Below are 20,593 nucleotides of genomic sequence, written 5' to 3'. Positions count from 1 at the left end.
GGGGGAGGGGGGGGAGAGTGAGGGACACAGATCAAGGGAGACTACTGAATACTGAAGAACCATGGACTGAAAGGGGAGGGGAAGGGAGGGAGGGGGTGATGGTCATGGTGGGGGGCACTTGTGGGGAGAAGCACTGGGTGTTATATGGAAACCAGCTTGACAATAAACTATTATAAAAAAAAATAACCTTTGATGAAGGAGCCTAAGGCAAGCCGAGGGCCAAGCACAAGTGAGCAAGCCCTGCCCCCTGGTGGGATGTGTGTGACATTCCTCAGGGACTCCTTGCTGCCCAAGAACAAAGAAAAGGACAGAAAACAAATGGTTAAACTGATAAGAGTCTCCATTAGTTTATAAATATCTAAGTATAATTACAAGAAAAGGGCAATCTTATCAATAGCCTAATGTCTAGGAACCCCTTACTGGCCTAATGTTAATGCTTTGTTCTAGGGAAAAATAATCTTAGCTTGACAATAGTTAGGCCTCCAATAATCTGTGTGTCTTTAGCCTTTGGAAATCTCTCTGGAAACCTCCCTTTGACTTTATCTCTCCCAAGTCCGTGGTATATAACCAGTCACATTTCACAACCCCATTGCAGCTCTTTCTGCCCATGGGTCCTGTCCTTGTGTTTCAATAAAATCATCTTTTTGCACCAAACACATCTTCAAGAATTCCTTCTTGGTCATTAGCTCCAACCCTCAACCCCATCACCCTAAAACCCCATCACCTTGATTAATGATACTGTTAACATTTGCCTGTATACTCACTGATTTTTTTTAATTTTTAAAAAATGTTTGGACTATTCATCAGCATTTTATTTTATTTTATTTTTTTTGTATCTTGCATTTTTTATGTAGTTTATTGTCAAATTGGTTTCCATATAATACCCAGTGCTCTTACCCACAAGTGCCCTCCTCCATGACCATCACCCCCCTTCCCCTTTTCCCCTCCTGCTTCAGCCCTCAGTTCATTTTCAGTATTCAAGAGCCTCTCATGATTTGCTAAATACGCCAGTATTTTAATGCAGTAATGCCATAGATTTTTGTTTCTGGTTCATAGAAAGAATCACATTGTATCTTTAAAGGCTCAAAAGTGATCTGATGTACAGTCCCAAGTACATTAAACTGTGATCTCTGGGTTATGGAAAAATTGACTTACCTCTGAGCTTTTCCCCGCTTTTTCTTTAGTTTCCTATTATTTATCACATCAAAGATCTGTCATATCAAAGGTAATGATCTTTCTACTCATTTCATATACCTGGGTATAAATTCTCTGGTTCCATTGAATTTGGTTCATAAATACCCAAGTAAATGAAAACCCAAATGGTCTAATTAAATTGTGATGCAATCAGCTTTCCCTGTCGGAAAGCGTAGCATGGGGCTCCAAATCAGGGGGTCCGTTAGCGTCAAGGACAAAATGGCAGGCTTCATGCTACCCCATTAGACCTTGAGAGGGCTCCCCAATTTTATAAGGTGCCATCAATCTGAATGAATTAAAAGATTATTTGTTAATTTGGATTCTGTTTCGTCTAAGTAAGCCTAGGACACTAATAAAGTGGGGCTGAACCTGGGGTTTGAGATTAACTGTGAAATTAATTTAGCCTTGTTACGCATCGTTTGGCCAGATAACCGAGAATTACACTCCCTTCCTAAGGAAAGCACAGCTCTGGTTTGGGGGAGATAACAGCCATAATGAAAGAAGAAGGGACATGGAATCTCTTAGCTACACTCTCTTCCATTTCTACCTCAGTTAGGGCTTAGGGTCCCGGATCTGCCATAGCAAAGCCAACCTTCAAATCGCTAACTTGACTTTAAAAAGTGCAAAGCATGTTCTGCTTCATGTTTTAAACTCTTGACCCCTGATCATTATCAGGTAAGAACCATATCAATTACCATAACCGTAATTGCATTGCTTTTCGTATTATCTAGAAAATCATGCACATTAATAGTGGAGCTTTTTATCTCTGTTGAGGAACAATGACTCCTAAAAATTTATTATACCGCGAAAGTAGATGATTTTTGCTTTCATTTTTGTGCAAAAGAAACCCCAGGATGGAAGTACTTTAAAAAACTGTTTTGGGGGGAAATACATTAAGTTTCTTCAACAACACAATCTTTTAGTGCAGGAGTAATTTTGCGTTATAGAAATGCAAATGTTCCTTCCTTTAGGATTAATGTGTTTCTTTCTTGACTGATGATCAGCCTCTCTATCTGGCAGGGTTGTGATAAGCCCAGTTTGACTACTTATATGTTCTATTTTGCAAAGCTTTATAGTTTCTCTGCTATTTCGTTGAGCCTGTAGGCTATAACAGCTTAAAATAATTATTTTAATATCAAGAATTGATAAGAGCAGTCGAAAGAGAAATACAACATTGTTTGCATTATATCTCCACTTAGAAGGTAATGGCTGTAATGAGATTAAACTCGTCTGTGAATTAATCATATTGTGGCTTCATCTTTCCAGCCAAATCCTCTTGAACAACATAGACAGGAACACAGCAAATGTGTTGGTTGTGCTTGTTTTTATATCTCTGTTTGTAATATATTTGTTTCCTGTTTTTATGACGTTGGTTGTAATATATGTTGGTTGAACAGATAGCACTTATCTTTATTGAGGACCAACCATGTAAGGTCATATTTTATTATTTTTTTATTTTTATTTTTTTAAATTTTTTTTTGTTTTATTTATTTTTGATACTGAGAGAGACAGAGCATGAGAGGGGAAGGGGCAGAGAGAGAAGGAGACACAGAACCGGAAGCAGGCTCCAGGCTCTGAGCTAGCTGTCAGCACAGAGCCCGATGCGGGGCTCGAACCCACGACCGTGAGATCTGACCTGAGCCGAAGCCGGAGGCTTAACCGACTGAGCCACCCAGGCGCCCCTGTAAGGTCATATTTTAAAGAATCAGGTTATAAAATGGGTTTCTGATTATAGTTTACAAGGCCAAATGCTGGAGTGTATTTCTTTTTCTTGGCGTGTAAAAATTCTTGATTAAAAGATCACTGTCTTATGTAAAAAACAAATATAATTTCTTTCTTTTCAGGTCTTTTTTTCTTATAGATTTTTTTCCTTTCAGCAACTTTCCCCCTCAATATTATTCCTTTTCTCTGAAAACTATCCCAGCTGGATATATTTTGGTCTTTTTCTCTGTGATATTTTGTTCTATTAGAAATAATCATAAACATGACCACGGATTATCACAGTTGACTTGATTTTATGTTTGAGTATAACTACTTAATAGCAACCATATTATGAATAAATATCTTCAAAGTTAAGATTAAAAAAAATTTTGAGGTGAAATTTACATAAAATAAATTTAGCCATCTTATTTCTTTTAATGTTTACTGATTTATTTTCGAGAGAGAGAAAGAGAGAGAGAATGCAAGCAGGGTTAGGGGCAGAGAGAGAGAGAATCCCAAGTAGGCTCCACACTGCCAGTGCCAGACACGGGGCTCAATCTCACCATCACAAGGTCAAGACCTAAGCTGATATCAACTGTTGGATGCTTAACTGACTGAGCCACCCAGGCGCCCCATAAAAGTGAGCAATTCAGTGGCATTTAGTACACTGATAATGTTATGCAACCACCACCTCTGTCTAGCTCCAAAACATTTTAATCACCACAAAAGGAAGCCCGTGCTGAACAGTTATATTTTACTTTCTTCTCCTCTCTGCCCCTGGCAATGACCAGTTTACCTTTTGCCTCTGTGGATTTCCCTATTCTGGGTATATTATATAAATGGAATCATAATATTTGTCCTTTTGTATCTTTCTTCATTCACTTAGCATGATATTTTTGAGATTGATTTGCATCGCAGCATGATCAGTATTTTACTCCTTCCTATGGCTGAATAACAGTCCTTTGAATGGATATACCACAATCTGTTTATGCATCTGCCCATCGATGCACATTTGGATTGTTTCAACCATATTGTGAATATGAATAATGCTGTTGTGAACATGCATGTACATGTACCAGTAACTCTTTTCAGTTCTTTTGGGTATATCTTTTAGGATGGAATTGCTGGGTTATGTGGTAATTCTGTGTTTAATTTTTGAAAAACAGAATGTTTTACTGCAAATTTTGGGCAAGTGTTTATGTCAGCAATGCTAGTTAGATAGCCAGCTGTGCTTGATTCTGCTGATGACCCACTAGGCAAACTTTAAAAAGAGATCCTCAATGAAAGTATGTGAAATCAATGAAGCATAAAATAGAATGTGAACAATATTCACCTCAGGGCACCTGCCTGGGTCGTAGGCCTCAGAGGGCCCCATGCTTTGGAGTGCCTTCATCAGGAATTTGTAAGACTCTCTTGGGCCTGGGATTGGCCAGGGTCACAGTACACATGGGCTTGACCAGATGCCCCAGTGACTTCATGCCTGTGGGTTGTCCTGAGGCCCTGTGGCTGGGCTGGGTCCAGGCGGGCAGCAGACCGCTCCTTCTGCGGTATGTTTTCTTTGCTGGATCCTGTGAGATTGGGCCATCAGAATAGGGCTGAGGCTGACTTTGGGTGATTAGCATCATAGCAGATTTGGGGTGAGTCTGGGCTGCTGAGCGTCCCCCTTGGGCTTGAGCCATGTTTGCGGGACTGTGTGTCTTCTCTACTCACCCATGGCATCTGACCTCAGTGCCACATCTAGACTGCATGTGCCTATGGAAAGTCTGAGGCCAGGTGTCTTTTCCCTGAGGTGTCCCCTTCCATTAGCACCCAGATTATCCACTCCACCTTTCTGCAGGCTCCACACCACTGACAGTCTTCCAGGCATGACGTGCCTGTGTCCTCCATGGGCTTTCCAGACTTTTATTTGGTGACACCAGTGGACCCCTCCAATCCATGTCCTCTCTTGCCTCCAATCAATATGGTGACCCTGGCTCTCTCAGGTTGGCCATAAGGATGACTGGGTCTGTGTCTCTTACACAGGGCCCTGCCTATCATCCTTAAAGGTGGCCATATGTGGAAGGAGGTATATGGCTAACATGGAAAGAATTCACGTTTTAAGAACACAGTAATTTTAGGGAAGACATGGTTGGAAGATGTGTTGTTCTGTTCATGCTATCAAATTTTGGATGATAAATTTAACATAGCCAGAAAACAAATTACTGTCCACATTTTCTCTCATTACCCTGGGTAAATCTTGTGTTTATGGTCTTCACCAATAACGCACAGTAACAACCTTTGAGAGAATCATTAGAAGTCAGCTTTACAGGCAGTAGGATGGATGGTGCAGCATTATGAGTAATGAAATAACCAGAACAAAATAAATGGCATTTGGAAAGTGCAAAGGCAAGAAGATCTATGTGGTTTCAATACAAAGAGCTTCCGCAGAGCAAGGATATTGTGAACAAGCACGTGGCTACTTTTTCTCATAGGACATTTTATACTCATGATACATTTGATAGTTTAAAAAAGAAAGAAATGATGGACCTGAAGAAAAAAACACGGTGCCTGGATACTCTGAAAACTTTTTGCATGTACTGATTGAACAATAAGTTAATTCTAAGTATCTTTCTCGATTCATTATTTGTGATTGATTAATAATCACTATGCTTCATATGGACCCATAAGTTTTACAATACATTTTAAAATAAATTATCATCCAGGACCCTGCACACCTTATGGGTGGCCCTAGTCAATCGTACTGTGGGTTTGTAGAACTAACAGCTGCTTTCTATAACTGAAGACTACAAGTTTTCTAATGATGGAGGATAGTCCTTCCTTTCCAGAGATTGGTCTTCATATCGAGTTGTAAAAAGAATACTGCACTCCAAATCAAGTTATAAGTGATCGGAGTCTAGCTGATGAAGAGTTCTACATCTTGTTTGGTATGTGGACATTATCTCATAGTGAAACTGGTATAGAGAGGTTGTTATTTAGCAGAGAATCATTTTGAAAGAGCCAAGACCAGACAAAGTGGTACCATTTATGAAGCCAGTGCAATAGTTCTGGAAGAGATAATGAAGGTAGTGGTACAAGGAATGGACAAATTGGATTTGCTCTACAATGCTATCTATTATGTATTAAAATTGATGTTCAAATTATTCATTAACATGAAAATGATTAAAAAGTTATGGTACATGAATTCAATGGAAAATAACTGAATTATTATAAATGATGTAGATCTATGTTTGATAAGGGAAGTTATCTCATTTTTTTTTCATGATCTGAATTCTGGTGTATGAGATCAATTTAAATATGGTACACATAAAAAAAGTCATGAGACATTTTTGTTTTGTCATAAATAAGGCAAAAGCCAACTATTATTCCATAGTAGCTTTTTTGAGGTAACCTCTCAAGTCTGCTCTTTCCCCTGCCTTCTTAATGGCAGCGAAGATCATTTTTGTTCCAGGGATGTACTTCTTGGGATTCTTCAAATACTCCATCAGTGTCTCCTCTCCAGAGGTGATGCCTTTGTTTTTGTTGGCATCTGTGTAAGAAAATCCAGGGGCCTGACCTGTCTTTTGCCCAAATAAACCATGGAGATTTGGCCCAGTCTTGTGCTTGCCTCCCTTTTCCACGGTATGGCACTGGGCACACTTCTGAACAAAAATCTTCTTGCCCTTCTCAACATCACCCATTTTTAAATCGCTCTTTGGTCACACGCAAAGCAAAGGTGCTCGCTTACAAGCCAGACATCCAGCTCTCTCCTATCTCATTTTTTTAAAGCGAGGAGACAGACTATTAAACAGTTTGTATATCATCTAATTTTGAGGGGACTAACTCTGCCTCACATCCTGAGGAAATATTTCTGAAGGTATATATTCCACAATACTAACAGTGCTTGATTTTGGGTGGTCAATTAAAGCTGTTCTTAAAAAAAATACCCCCTTTTCCCCAACCTATAACAACATCAATACCGAGCATACTGCTATAGACATCCATCTTATCAGCTTAGGGTAGAATAAGATCACAACATATTTAATATTCAAATAAATATGGCTTTGTGACCCATCCCAATATAAAAAGTTCAGTAAAATTAAAAAAAAAATTTTTTATTTTTTAGAGAGACAGAAGTCGGGGGGAAAGGGGCAGAGAATCTTAAGCAGGCTTCACACTCAGCATGGGGCCCAACATGGGGCTCAGTCTCGTGACCACGACTGAAGCCAAAACCAAGAGTCAGATGTTCAACCAGCTGAGCCACCCAAGTGCCCCCAAAAGCTCATTTCTGTTCAGAGGTTCATTTATCTGGTTTACTTCCTAAGTCCAAAGGGGCCAAGTATGAATACCATCAGTAAAAGTTCAGGCTGCTGAAAAATCCAGTTTCTTTGCTGCTGTTTTTGATTCTGCTGGGAAATAGTGTTACCTCCAAGATCACATAATGTAGGGTAGTGAGCAAGACTGTCCTTGGCAGACATCAACAGGTCGTTGAAGGCCCATCTCCCATAACTTTGGTTACTCTTCAGGCTGTCAGGTCAAAAACCATTCTAGCATCTGCTTTTTGTGTCCAGAATTATCCCTTTTCTTCCAATTTGCTCCAAATGCAAACATGGCTATCTTTCTTAACTGCTTCAAATCATGATCCAGTTTAGATTTTCTGTTCAGTTTGAGGATCACCATAGTATATGGGACAGTGTTCAAAGTGTGGGCTCTCCTGCCTTAAATAACTCAACATGATTGTATATATGTCTCACACAGGGGAGGGGAGGAGCATGGAGAAGGAGAACCTTATATTTAATCATCAACATCTCTCCTCTGGGACATCTTTTCCTTTTCCCTCTTTAAGGATGCAGCCCAATCAAACTAGCTCTTGGTGTACATGATTCAACTTCATAGTTGACATCTCACTCAGTACTTTTTTTGCATTCAGATGTAAAGTGGCCTCCCATTTTCCTCATTTCTCTCAAAGCAATGACTGGATAATTACCTTACACTGATGTAAATAAAAAATAAATCCTGGTAGGTTTTCCAAGCAAGGGAAGGATAGCTCCAAAGTTCTTCCAAAATGTTCAGAAGTTCCCTAAAAGATGACTCTCTTTTTAAACTAATAAAAAACATTAACAAAATACTTTCCCTCCCCAATTTCTTCAATCTCAGGCAAGTGCCAAATTTTGGTCACCTGTCTTCTATACATGGTGGTTACCTCTGAGAACGCCATTGCCCCCCACCACTTAGTCTCTTCAGATCTGGTTTCCTTGATGCTTTCAGGTTGTGCTTGGTGCCTGGTGGGCTTTGGTGAGTCTGGAAACCCCCAGCATAGGAAATTAGCCTTTATCATGCCCCCACAGAAGTTCTTTCTTGGCATTAGCCACCTCGTGGGCATTTCTAGGGAGGAGTCTATAAGTCATCTGCTTTCTACATTTGCAGACCTCTTTCCCCTCAACTTCTGTCTCTCAAATTCTTTCCTCCTTTAAGGTCTTAATTCTTTTGGAAATAAAGGCCAGGGAAGAAACTGTTCATAGGCAATGGTGATTTCTAGCCTGCCTCACACTTCCCCTGAAGAGTGGATGCGTTGATTTCTACCTTCTTAAATGGGAAAGAGGAAAATACAAGAAAATCATAGTTAGTATCTCAAGAAATCATTCTGCCAAACTGTGAGCAGTCAAGTTTACAAGTGTGTCTGGAAGACCATGCGTTCAGAGAAGAAGAGACCTTAGAGTACACCAGATCTATTTTTCTCATTTTTTACACAATGAATCCAACGGCCCAAAAGGTTGATAACCTGATGAAGTGCATGTGGACAATCCTTTCTATACATTTGGTTACTGTTTTTGTTGACTCCAAACAAATGCTGAATCAGTCTCATTCAGGCTTTTGGACTAAACTCTAAGGACAACTCAAAATTGCTTGGTTTTGACTTTTTATGCTGTTAGGTAATGTTTGAAACCAAGGGTTTGCTCTATACAGTGCCTAGAACACTGTGGACTTTCAATGACTGTCAAACAACAATAGCACATTTTTCCAACGCTGGGAAAATGAGAAAGGCAAATGGGTATAGAGCTGGTTTTGACAGCATCCTTGCCTGACCCTGTGAAGATGCAGCTTATTTGTTTTTGAAGATAAATGACAACTTCATTATTAACTTTTCTCATGGAGTGGATGGAAGGCAGCATTGAGTGATTATGGAAATCATCCTAAACTTCTCTGGTCTTAAAGCCTCTCATCTATAAAATGAGTTTAATACACCTTAGCATACCCACCTCCTAGAGTTATTATGAAAATTACAGACATACTTTGTTTTATTCCGCTTCACTTTATTGCACTTCACAGATACTACGTGTCTTACAAATGAAGGTTTGTGGGCATAGCAAGAGAACTAGAATTGGAAGTGGAGCCTGAAGACAGGGCTGAGTTACAGCATTCTCATGATCCAACTTGAACGGATGAAGAGTTGCTTCTTATGGTTAAGCAGAGAAAGTGGTTTCCTGAGATGGAATTATTTCTGATGAACCTTCTGTGAAGATTGCTGAAATGACTACGAGGAATTCAGAAAATTACATACACTTAGTTGATACGGTAGTGGCAGGGTTTGAAAGGATTGACTGACTCTAACTTTGAAAGAAGTCCTATTTTGAGTAGTACTGCTTATTATAGAGACACTTAAAATTTTTTTTAATGTTTTTTATTTATTTTTGAAAGACAGAGAAGAACAGCGTGAGCAAGGGAGGGTCAGAGAGAGAGGGAGACATGGAATCTGAAGCAGGCTCCAGGCTCTGAGCTGGCTGTCAGCACAGAGCCTGATGTGGGGCTCGAACCCACTAACCATGAGATCATGATCTGAGCTGAAGTCGGATGCCTACCCGACTGAGCCACCCAGGCACTCCTAGAGACACTGTTTATGAAAGAAAGAGTCAATAATTGTGGCAAACTTCACTGTTACCGTATGTTAAGTTTTTGCAACCACCCCAGCTTTTAGCGACCACTGCCCTGATCGGTCAGCAGCCATGAACCTCAAGGCAAGACCCTCTACCAGCAAAAAGATGACAACTTGCTGAAAGTTCAGGAAATGGTTAGCGTTTTTTAGCAATCAAGCACTTTTTGTTTATTTGATTTTTAATTTTTAGCAATAAAGTATTTATTTATTTATTTATTTATTTATTTATATTTTAGAGTGTGCAAGGCGGGGAGAGGGGCAGAGGTAGAGAGAGACTCAAGCAGGCTCCACGTTCAGAATGGAGCCTGATGTGGGCGCTTGATCTCACGACCCTGGGATCATGACCTGAGCCAAAATCAAGAGTCAGAAACTGAACTGATTGAGCCTCCCAGTCATTTTTAAATTTAGGTGTGTATATTGTTTTTTTTTAAGACATAATGCTATTGCACATTTAATAGACTATATATAGCATAGTGTAAACATAAGTTTTATATGCACTGGGAAACAAAAAAATTCATTTGATTCACTTTATTGCAATATTTGCTTTATGTTGGTGGTGGTCTGGAACTGAACCTACAATGTCTGCAAAGTATGCCTGTTACGTGAAAGAATGTCATTCATTAGCCAATGTTTTCAACAAATATTTAGTCCATATCTGTTGTGGAGCAATCCGGGCATGGATAGTACAGAGATGAGTAGAACTGTCTCTACTCTAGCCCTCATGAAGCTGGTCACCACACAAATGAATCTATAATTATTAATTGTGATAAGTGTTCTGATAGAAAAGCACCATGGAGAGGTAGAATGCTGGTAAGCCTTCCTGAGAAAGTAACATTTAAAGGTGAGTAGGAAGTCAGCAGACATAGGATGGTGGGAAGAGCATTCTGGGTAAAGGGAACGGCAGGTGCAAAGGCCCAGCAGTGAGCACTAGGGGAAGCTCGTGAGACTGGAGCGCAGTGAGACAAAGGTGGAGCTGTGAGCAGGTGCCAGGTTTTGCTGGCCCTGCATGTAAACCTGCTTTGTAAAACTGTAAGGAGTTAGATATTAAATACGGGTGAGGCTCCAAGTGAAACGTAAGAAATCACCATTTGGATCTTGAATAGTTTGGGGCAGTTACTGCTAATGCTCAGAGTCTTTGATTCACTTACCTTATCAAATAGTGGCTGTGCGTGTGGGACCTGGAGCCGATAGCTTGGGCTTGAATCTGGGCTCTGATAGTTCTTAGCTGTGCGATCTCAGGCAGCTAGGTATTATTTCTTTTCTGAAAAAGAAATAATAGCCTCTTCTCAGAGCGTTTTCAGGAGATCAGCATGACAATTAGTTTAGGAAGATCCTGGGATATAGGATACACCCCGCACAGGATGAGCTATTCTGTTAGTACTTCTAATTTTGGACTCTAGTGAGGTTGACTGTAGTGTGACTTTCGGAGAAATGGAGCAAGTCTTTTTATTTACTTGCCAATACAGCTTCCATAGCAGCTGTGTGGTGGGGACAGGAGAGCAAGTCTAGGGTGAGAGGTCCTGGCTTGGGTAGGAGAAACCTCCAAATCTCAGTTTCTGCTGCATCTATAATTTGGATGGAAATCCTCTTCCTGCCTGTCGCCATTTTTGTCATTCTTATCCTCTGCATCATTTTTCAATAACCTGCATTTATCAGGTAGAAATAGGGCTCTTTTGCAATACGGAGAAGGGTCCTTCCCTGCAACCTGGGGGGTAGGAGGGCAGCAGCTGAATTCATTCAACAGCGAATGGTTTGTGCTCCCGCGTCTTGGAAGGTCTGGAACAACGAAGACACAGCGGGCCAGGCCTGTCCGTGTTCCACTGATAAAGACCATCTTATTTATCGCTGGACAATACTTTCTATCATCCTCGCTGCCTTTGCTCACACAGAACAGCCCTCCTCCTCTTTTTTTTTTTTTTTTTTTTGACAGCTGGGACCTTTCTATTTTCCGTCCTGTGTCTCGATTCTTCCTAGGTGTGTGATTCCACTTTCCCTTGTGATCAAGTCTAACACTCCTACAGACCTGGAAATGCAAATGGTGATTGTTTCCTAATTAATTCCATTGCCTTTCCTTAAATCCCATGTTAATCGGTAGCATCTCCATGCGGCCTACTTCCTTTGTTTGTGTTAGATTACAGCAACTCGGTGTCTGGGGTACCTAACAGGCCCCATCTGCGGGGGAATTAGATCACAGCAGGGAATAATTTTAATCTTTAAAAAAATTTTTTAATGTTTTATTTATTTTTGAGAGAGAGAGACAGCATGCGTAGGAGAGGGTCAGAGAGAGAGGAAGACACAGAATCCAAACACAGGCTCCAGGCTCTGAGCTAGCAGTCAGCATGGAGCCCGATGTGGGGCTCGAACCCATGAACGTGAGATCATGACCTGAGCCAAAGTCGGACGCCCAGCCGACTGAGCCATCCAGGTGCCTCTAATTTTAATTTTTAAAAATGAATTTTTATGTGTTGTGAGACGAGGGACTCCAAGGGGAAAAAGGTAGAGATGTTTTGCAAAATGCTCTCCCCTATATTGCTTCATTCAATCCTAGCCTTTCTGAGAACGAGCAGGTCTGATCTCTGCTTTAGAGATGAGACGGAGAGCTTCATTAGCGGAGACTCATTTACCCAAGCCGGGGCTTGAATCCTGGTCTTTTGACAGCCTGCGCCACAACTCTGCAAATGTGGGCTATCGAGAAGGGGCTAGACTCATCGTTGGCTAATGATCTCCTCCCTGGCTTTCATTTTAATGATGTTGCCTGTGGACTGATATTAGAAGTAAATAAGCAATGTGGGCAGAGTGTTTCAAGTCCAGGGGACCCTTATTCCCAGTGACTCAACAGCTAGTGATGTACATCTAGATTAACAATGAATGTATGCCTATTGCACTGGGCCCCGGGGAAAGAAGTAAAACCACAAATCAATAAAGTATGGCTCTGTGTGTGCGACAGCCAAAACACCTCAGCCCGCATGCTGACCATGACTCTTGGCCACACTGACCCAGGGACAGTTACTCTGCACAGGGGCATGGCTGTGTTACACCTGCCTGACTAGGGAGTAGGGAAGCATTGAGAGCTTCATTCCCCCATTCTCTGGGGACAATGCTCAGGACTGTTAATTCTCAAAGCAGGTGACCCCCTTCCAACAGCAAGGAGAGCTGTAGATACAGTCAGAGCCTTGGGAGGCAACTCGAGGGGTAGGAGGGAACTGTCTTGGTAAAGCCTTTTCAGATGCGTGGAAGGGTGTGCATTACAGCTGGAGTGGATCTGGGATACCATTGTACACGTGGGGAAACCGAGAACCAGAGCAGCCAAGTGATAAGCCCAAGGTCACATGCAAAGTCATGGCCAAGGAGAGCCTAGAATCTAGTTATTTCTCCTTCTTTGGTGTTCTTTCCTCTGTAGCAGACTTTTGAGCACTGATTTCAACTTAGACTTGCACATTGGAAACACCCTGGGCATTAACGCTGATTTAGGCGGTGCGAAGTGTGGCCTGGGGCATCAGGACTTTTAAAAGCCCCCCCCCCCCAGGTGATTCTAATATGCAGCAAAGTTGGAGAACCTCCGCCGGTGGTTCTCAACCCTGGAAAGCATTAAAGTCTGAGGGGAGTTTGGAAAAAAGTAGGTATGGCTGAAGCCCCATCCCAACTCAGTCAAGTCAGAATCTCTGGAAATCAAAGCAAAGGAGAATAGAAGAGGGAGCATCTTTTGATGGGATCTGTCTTCTTTCATTGTCTCTTTTGATCAGGAAATCTTGACTGCCAGACTCACGCGTGCTCCGCAGCACTGCCGCCCCCATGGTTAGGTGTTGTGGGCTCTCAGCAAGGAGCCAGGCGTCTTGATTTCAGAAACTAACATCAGCGTCTGAGAGGGTCCTCGGGCTTGAGATTCTCTACCCTCCTTTCTCGTTAGTTTCAGATAGCCTCACAAAGCAATGCCACCACGGAGACCAAAGCCAGGCGGAGATCATTTGCAGCTGAAATCTAGAGGTCTTGCTCCGTGTTCAGAGCCCATTGGATCACTGCTCGTGGTGGTCCAATTAGAATAACCTGGGAGGCTTTAAACGCCACCTCGGCACCATCCTTAAGAATCTTATTTAATTGGTCAGATGGAGGGCTTGGGCTGGGGTAAATTTTAAAAGTTCCCAGGTGCGGTCGGGAGCTGGAAAAGCATTAGAGACAATTGAAGGGCTGGCCTCTCACCTGAGCGCTCAGAACCAGAGCGAGTATGCCCGTGTGTGCATGCCCAGCATGGAGGGGTGCCTTTGCCAAGCCCCAGCCTGCCACCAGACAGACGTCATGCGGTGTTGCCTCAGCAGGTGGCCACATCGTCCTTCCGCTCCTGGCTCTTGGGCTCCTTCCGTTAAGCTTGGAAATAAAGGTGTCTGATCTCTGCTCCCATGTCAGGAATTCAAAGTCAGGTAAGACCGCAATTCCTGGGTGGAGGGGTGGGTGTTTGTGCAGGAGCTGGAGGATGAACGGAGGGGTTTGCCCTCCCTACACTGGCCTCTTGCGTCTTTGACTGTCACATGCGTTGGGTTTCAGCACGAGTCATCATGCCACAGCCAAGTAAGAAACCAAGCCGTATTTGTAGAGGGAAGCTGGCAGGAATCGGCGGTAGTAGTAGGTCAGGAAGGGTCTTTCAGAGTTAAGAAGCTCTATGCTTTGGTTTTGACTCTGGTGGGAATCTGACCTTGTATTTGCAGCCTCCAGAGATCAGCTTTTTAAAAAAAAATTTTTTAATGTTTGTTTATTTTTGAGAGTGAAAGAGACTGAGCACAAGTGGGGGAGGAACAGAGAGAGAGAGAGGGAGACAGAATTTGAAGTGGGCCCCAGGCTCTGTGCTGTCAGCAGAGAGTCTGTCTCGGGGCTAGAACTTACAAACATGACCTGAGCCAAAGTTGGACGCTTAACTGACTGAGCCGCCCGGGTGTCTCTGGAGCTCAGTTTTTACAAAGTGTCTCTTCTACTTTCATAGAGGTGAATAAAAACGCCCAGGTCAGTCCTCATCTTTCTGGATCTGGAAAAAAAAAAATGGAAATGTGATCTTGTGGTGTTTGGGATTCCCAATTAGAAGGTATTTTGGAAAAATAAGAAGCCAAACAGGAAAATCCCATGGAGGCTTTCTCTGCCTTTCTATCTGCTTAGCATACAAAATACAAATGGCGGCCAGGGGCCAGCCATCTTCTCTGTACTCAGCCCTCCTCAGTGCAGACGGCCCCTCTTTCATTACTCCCCTGCTCTGCAGCTGAGTGAAGCGTTGTTGTTTTTTCCCCTCTCTCTTTTCTAAATACTTTGTTACCTCTTTAAGGCAATGTCATATTTATAGCACTTTTTTCTCCCGGCTCAGACCGTTGAATTCTCTCAGGCAGGAACCTTTGCCGGCTCATTTTGTTTTGATTTTATACCTAACACGCCACCTCGACACAGCTGATGCTCACAGAGGTGTTCGTTTTTGGTTTTGTTTTTCGGAAGTAAATGATCGAAAAGTCCCTTCTTTATTCTCTCCTGTTTTCCTGACTTGAAAGCATTTCCTCCCTGAGTTCTCAATGTTTAAATGAGGCCTTTGTGATGGGGCCGTGCCAGTAGATGACGCTTTCCCTGAAGTTCTTTTTTTTCTTCTTAAGTCCAAGCAGTCAGCAGAGTTGGGCAGCCGAGCTCCATCTGTTTCCTGACCGCAGTGACCCTCGAGTGATCTAAAATACATGGGCTAAAATACACGGGCTCTGTGGTGAGGGCCTGGCTGGAGCAAGGCAGAGAATAAAGCCTCTTAGCACCCCATGAACTGAGCCGAAGAAGGGGGCCTCACCTCCCTCGCGCCTGGCACTTGGCAGACATGCAGTAAATGCTTGTTGGATGAACGTGCCTCATATAACCCAAGAAGGCACCGGTTCGCAAAGACCTCAAGTAGCTTCTAGTATGTGGCTTGGCTCCATTTCTGTTGCTTTCCTAGCATGACGAGACACTATAAGTTGTGATTCATTAGTCGTTGCCAGAGTAGTTTTACTGGGATGACTATTACCATGTATTTAACTTCTCAGATCCCCATAGCATTTTATTGCTGATTATTGTTCCACGAATCCATTCAACAGTGATGAAGTTGTGTTCGGTTTGCGCAAGGGCCAATCTATTCAGCTAGCTGCATGTCCAATGAGCCCCTGGTTAAAATCCCCACAGAGACCCTTCCAGAATATATCAGGACCTTTAATTATGTGGTGCTAATAGAGATCACGCAGAGTTTCCTTTGACATTTTCACTAGACAAGTATTATAGGCATCTGTGATTACCATTGTGTAGAAAACTGCTAGTGAGGGTATAATTAAAATAGGTTTCAAGAGACCAGAATTCAGGAAATTAGTGAGTTTTTAAAGAAGAGAACTACAAGATGCCTGAGAGTATCTAGGGCTTTCATGTTTACATGCATCCCCCATGGAAACCAATGATTAAAAGTGTTGTTTTTGTTTTGATTTCTTGAAAGAGTTCTATAAAGTCTTCTAAGATACGTTCGTGCACAAAGAAGGAAGGCAAACAGCTTTGAAATATAGTTATAAATCAAGGCTTTGGGTTGTTGGAACGTGTTCCGTTTACCATTCTATGAAATGAGAACTTTGGATGTCTGTGGTGACTTGGTTTCAGATGTGTGTGAGTAGCAGCAGAAACTTGTGATGGGCCGGGGGTAGGGTTCGGGGCGAGAATGAAAACTTACATGGGCCCCAGTGTAGGGGCTCCAACCAAGAAGAACTATTTCCGATCCAGGGTTTGCTTTCCCTACATTCCATGTCTTGGCTCCCCCACACCATCCATTCAGAAGTGCTTCTCTGGAACTCCTGGGCTCAACACAGTTTGAAAACTATTACCCTATTGAGTACAGTTGATTGAAGAATTCTCTGGAGTGAAAATGGACTCCTTTTCCTCCCTGAAAAGACATCTGGGTAAATTGTCAGCTCTCTGTCCCTGTACTCTCTTTATTCTATTCAGTAGTAACAGTGATGGCTGATAGGTCAGCTCAATCTTGAAACTTGCCATTTGTTTAATCTTTACTGTTGTTGCTAAGGGAGGTCTTTGAGAAAAGCATTTCCAGTTCTTGTGAAGATCTCAGCAGACAACAGGCACAAAGTATAAGGGTGCCGGTGTCAGAATCCGTTATCATCCTAATAGGCACTAACCATTCGACACCTACAAAATACAAGCTCGTTCATGAGGACTGTGCTTCCATGAGCTATCTTTGCTAGGGTTTTTTAGAGGAAAGAATTAATTCCAACATTTAACGAGTATTTCACACATCCAAGTTAATCAATAATTGAGGCTTAAGTTAAAAGTAATCTATATAATCTGATTTCAAGACTTTGAGCGGCTATTACAAAAATTCTATAGTTGGCCACGGGTTGGCAGAGCAGTGACATTCTGGGGAATTGTGTAGAGGAAAGGGCACTGAAGGAGAAGTGTCACGTGGGCCTCAGTCTTGCCTTGGCACAAATGAGTTGGAGTGATATCGAAGCCCCGGTAGGCTAAATTACTCGCTTTGGTGTCTTACCTTTACAATTCAGTGGTTCGACTCCATGATCTAAGTCCCTTTCAACGAGAGCATTCTACAAGTAATCTGTGGTCCGAGCTATTGCCGATTATGCTACCATTTGTAATACACATGCGTGAACTCAGCTGGAGAGACCCACCTGTGATTGGTTTTCCTGCACGCACAACTCTGATCGCTGGACTCTCTTTCCAGTGATGTCAGCCTACGTTGTGCTTTGCTATCTTGCCTGGTTCAAAAGAGGATTTCTGCGTGGGGTTCATGGCCAGCAGCAGAACCCAGCACTGTCTTTCTGCTTTGTACACTTGGTGATTAGCAACTTGTTCCTGTTTAAACAGCCTGCAGTTAGAGTCTGCATACCAGCCACATAGTGACTCCTTTTGTTGTCATGAATCTATGTTTTTATGGCACCGTTTATCTCTTTCAACATACACCTTATGATCCATAAAATGAACCACATTTGGCACTTTTTAACACCATAATCATCTTTTTAAAACCGTGCTTTTCCCACCGCACCTTAGATATCCTTTGTTTATCTTCAAATCTTCCTGACTCAAAACCTGCTGTAATAGGTCTGCATTTCTTGTCAATATCACATCTATTTACTCTTGTTTCTTTCTGCTTAAGTGCCCCTTCTCTAAACTAAAACCCTTTTGAAGAAGCCCTATAGGCACAGTGGCAGGCACTCAGGTGAAGGATTTTTGTGAATGGCATGAATCTAATTGCAAAAATTTTCTTCAGAGGTTGTGTTCAAACTTGAGTGTCAATAAAAATCCCTAAAGAAGTTTGTTAAAATACATCTTTGGAGCCTCTTCTCCAGAGATTTCTATTTCAGTAGATCTGGGGCGTCTCCAGGAATCTGTATTTCTATCAGCGATCTCAGGTGATTCTGATGCAAGAGAACACACCCTGCTGTCAGGTGTCATTTAATGGCTCCTTGGGTGGGGCGGAGGGAGTGCTGGTGCCCAGGATGGTCATATGGTCCCCTGTGCAATTTGTTCTCTGTGTCCTGGGGCATGGATTGCATTCATTGTTCCCTTAGGCCAGTTATTTTTGTAGCCTTAGTAAAGGAGGTTTCAGTTCTGGAAGCATCCCTCTTTTTCCTAGGTTTCTCTCTCTATATAAAAACTAATATTTGAGAACCACTTCTTAAAAGGAACATCATGGGACACTTGGGTGGCTCAGTCAGTTAAGTGTGTGACTTTAGCTCAGGTCATGATCTCACAGCTCGTGGGTTCGAGCCCCACATCTGGCTCTGTGCTGACAGTTCAGAGTCTGGAGCCTGCTCCGGAGTCTGTGTCTCCCTCTCTCTCTTTCCCTCCCCTGCTCATGCTCTGTTCCTCCCCACTCAAAAATGAACAAACATTAATAAAAATGTAAAAGGAACATCACAAGTAGATTTAAACCTTCATATAAAATCTCCTAATCAAATGACTCTAAGAAAGGAATATATGGACTTTAGAGTTGGGATTTTGAAAAGCAACATTCTAAGCAGAACAATCATCCAAGAATAAATAGATACTAGCAGGAAAGCAGATATATATTATAGTCAATAATAATATATCCCAAGTTGAATAAATGCTTCTAAGGGCTTCCTGCATTTAATGGTCCCTTCATTTTCTGAAATTAATATCTAACCTCTTTTTGGGGAGGGTGCGCTAAAGCATTCTCATTAGATTTCTCCACCAGAATGACTCCTTACTCATAATGAAGCCCCAATGAACATTCTAGAAGGTATTCATTCAGCTATCATTCCAAGCCGTTGACATCCAAGTCCTCTAAAGGTGGGAGTAAAACAATGCAGATTTCTGGGTGCTACTTCCAGTGAGAGAAGAAGGGTAAAGTTTGGGAATCAAACGTGCATTTTCATAAATCTCTTGAATGGATTCTCAGCCATACGAAAGACTGAGGACCATAGCTTAAAGATGCTTCTATGATGATATAGAACATTGGACTTCTCCAAAGAAAACCAAAGCAAAACAACCCCTGAGGAGTGGTGAAAAAAAGGCCTCAAGATCTGAGAAATTTCGGGAAGCTGAGGTTTAGGACATAGGCTTTCAGCCCCATTTCACCGCCAACTGGCTGAATGAATGTAGGCAAGTGTCTGAAGCCCCTTGAGGCTGTCAGTGGTCCTTCAAACCGACGACCACTCTGAAACCACTGCTCTGGTTTTCTGTTTAGAAACAGGACAGCTCTGTATAGTGAACTGATCTTAGCTAATTTGACCATTCAGCAATATTCAGGTCCATTTTGCTAAACATCCACAAAATTCCTTCTATCCTCCCCCACCCGCCCCCAGTATTTCTACTAGGCGATGTTTCAGACTGAAAATGCCTTAAGCCAAATTCTTCTAAATATCCTCATTTCTGTTAGCAAGGAGACAGCAAAATAGTCCTCCTACCTGTTCTTATAAACATGGGAAGGTCCTTATGTCTCTGATTTTTGGCATTTCTGAAAGCATCTTAAGTGGGAGGTTCTCTGTGAGGCTGATGGAGCATCACTGGGGTGACCAGATTCTAGCTTCCCCTGTGGGTCAGATCATTGTCCTCTGTGAGGTGGGAAGGAAGGACAGAGGACCAACTGGAGCCCTAGATGGTCTCCAGGATTAGGATGCTGGGGTTGCTGATTTCATTCTCCTGGTTCAGGAAAGATTGGTGAGGCCCTAACAATCTTTCTTGTCTACAATGTATCCTAAATTCCTTTTATTTACTTTTATTTTACCAGAGAAAAATGATTTCTAACAGTCCTTACATTAATAAACCACCTGGTGTTGATTTTTAAAACCACATTTGGAGTTCTTAAAATCTTCTGTAAGTTGGTATTTCTGATAAGTATTTTTTCAAATCCTAAATAGATGCCTCTAGATACCATACAGTCTATTTTTTTTAAATTTACTTTTGAGACACAGAGAGAGTATGAACAGGGGAGGGGCAAAGAGAGAGGGAGACAGAATCCAAGGCAGGCTCCGGGCTCTGAGCTGTCAGCACAGAGCCCGACACGGGGCTCGAACCCATGAACTGTGAGATCATGATCTGAGCCGAAGTCCAAAGCTTAACCGACTGAGCTGCCCAGGTACCCCCCCATACAGTCTATTTTACCACCTCACACCAGTCGGAGTCGCTAAAATGAACAAATCAAAAGACTATGGATGCTGGTGAGGGTGTGGAGAGATGGGCACCCTCCTACACTGTTGGTGGCAATGTAAACTGGTGCAGCTGCTCTGGAAAACAGTGTGGAGACTCCTCAAAAAACTATCAGTAGAA

At 42.3% G+C, this 20,593-nt stretch overlaps 1 long non-coding RNA gene and 1 pseudogene across 1 annotated transcript; both read right to left on the bottom strand.

Moving 5' to 3' along the window:
- Positions 1-6,254: 6,254 nt before the first annotated feature.
- Positions 6,255-6,586, bottom strand: LOC115276598 (annotated as a pseudogene).
- Positions 6,587-9,164: 2,578 nt separating this feature from the next.
- On the bottom strand, positions 9,165-19,827 carry LOC115276600. Its single transcript, XR_003902021.1, has 4 exons — positions 19,732-19,827; positions 14,681-14,819; positions 10,954-11,066; positions 9,165-9,406 (listed from the first exon to the last, which is right to left on the bottom strand). It is a non-coding gene; the product is annotated as an uncharacterized LOC115276600 (long non-coding RNA).
- Positions 19,828-20,593: the final 766 nt, after the last annotated feature.

Source organism: Suricata suricatta, chromosome 13 (genome assembly GCF_006229205.1).
Source record: "Suricata suricatta isolate VVHF042 chromosome 13, meerkat_22Aug2017_6uvM2_HiC, whole genome shotgun sequence".
In the NCBI taxonomy this organism is placed as follows: Eukaryota; Metazoa; Chordata; class Mammalia; order Carnivora; family Herpestidae; genus Suricata; species Suricata suricatta.
The sequence above is the reverse complement of the archived record's forward strand: the minus strand, read 5'-3'. Positions and strand labels throughout refer to the sequence as shown.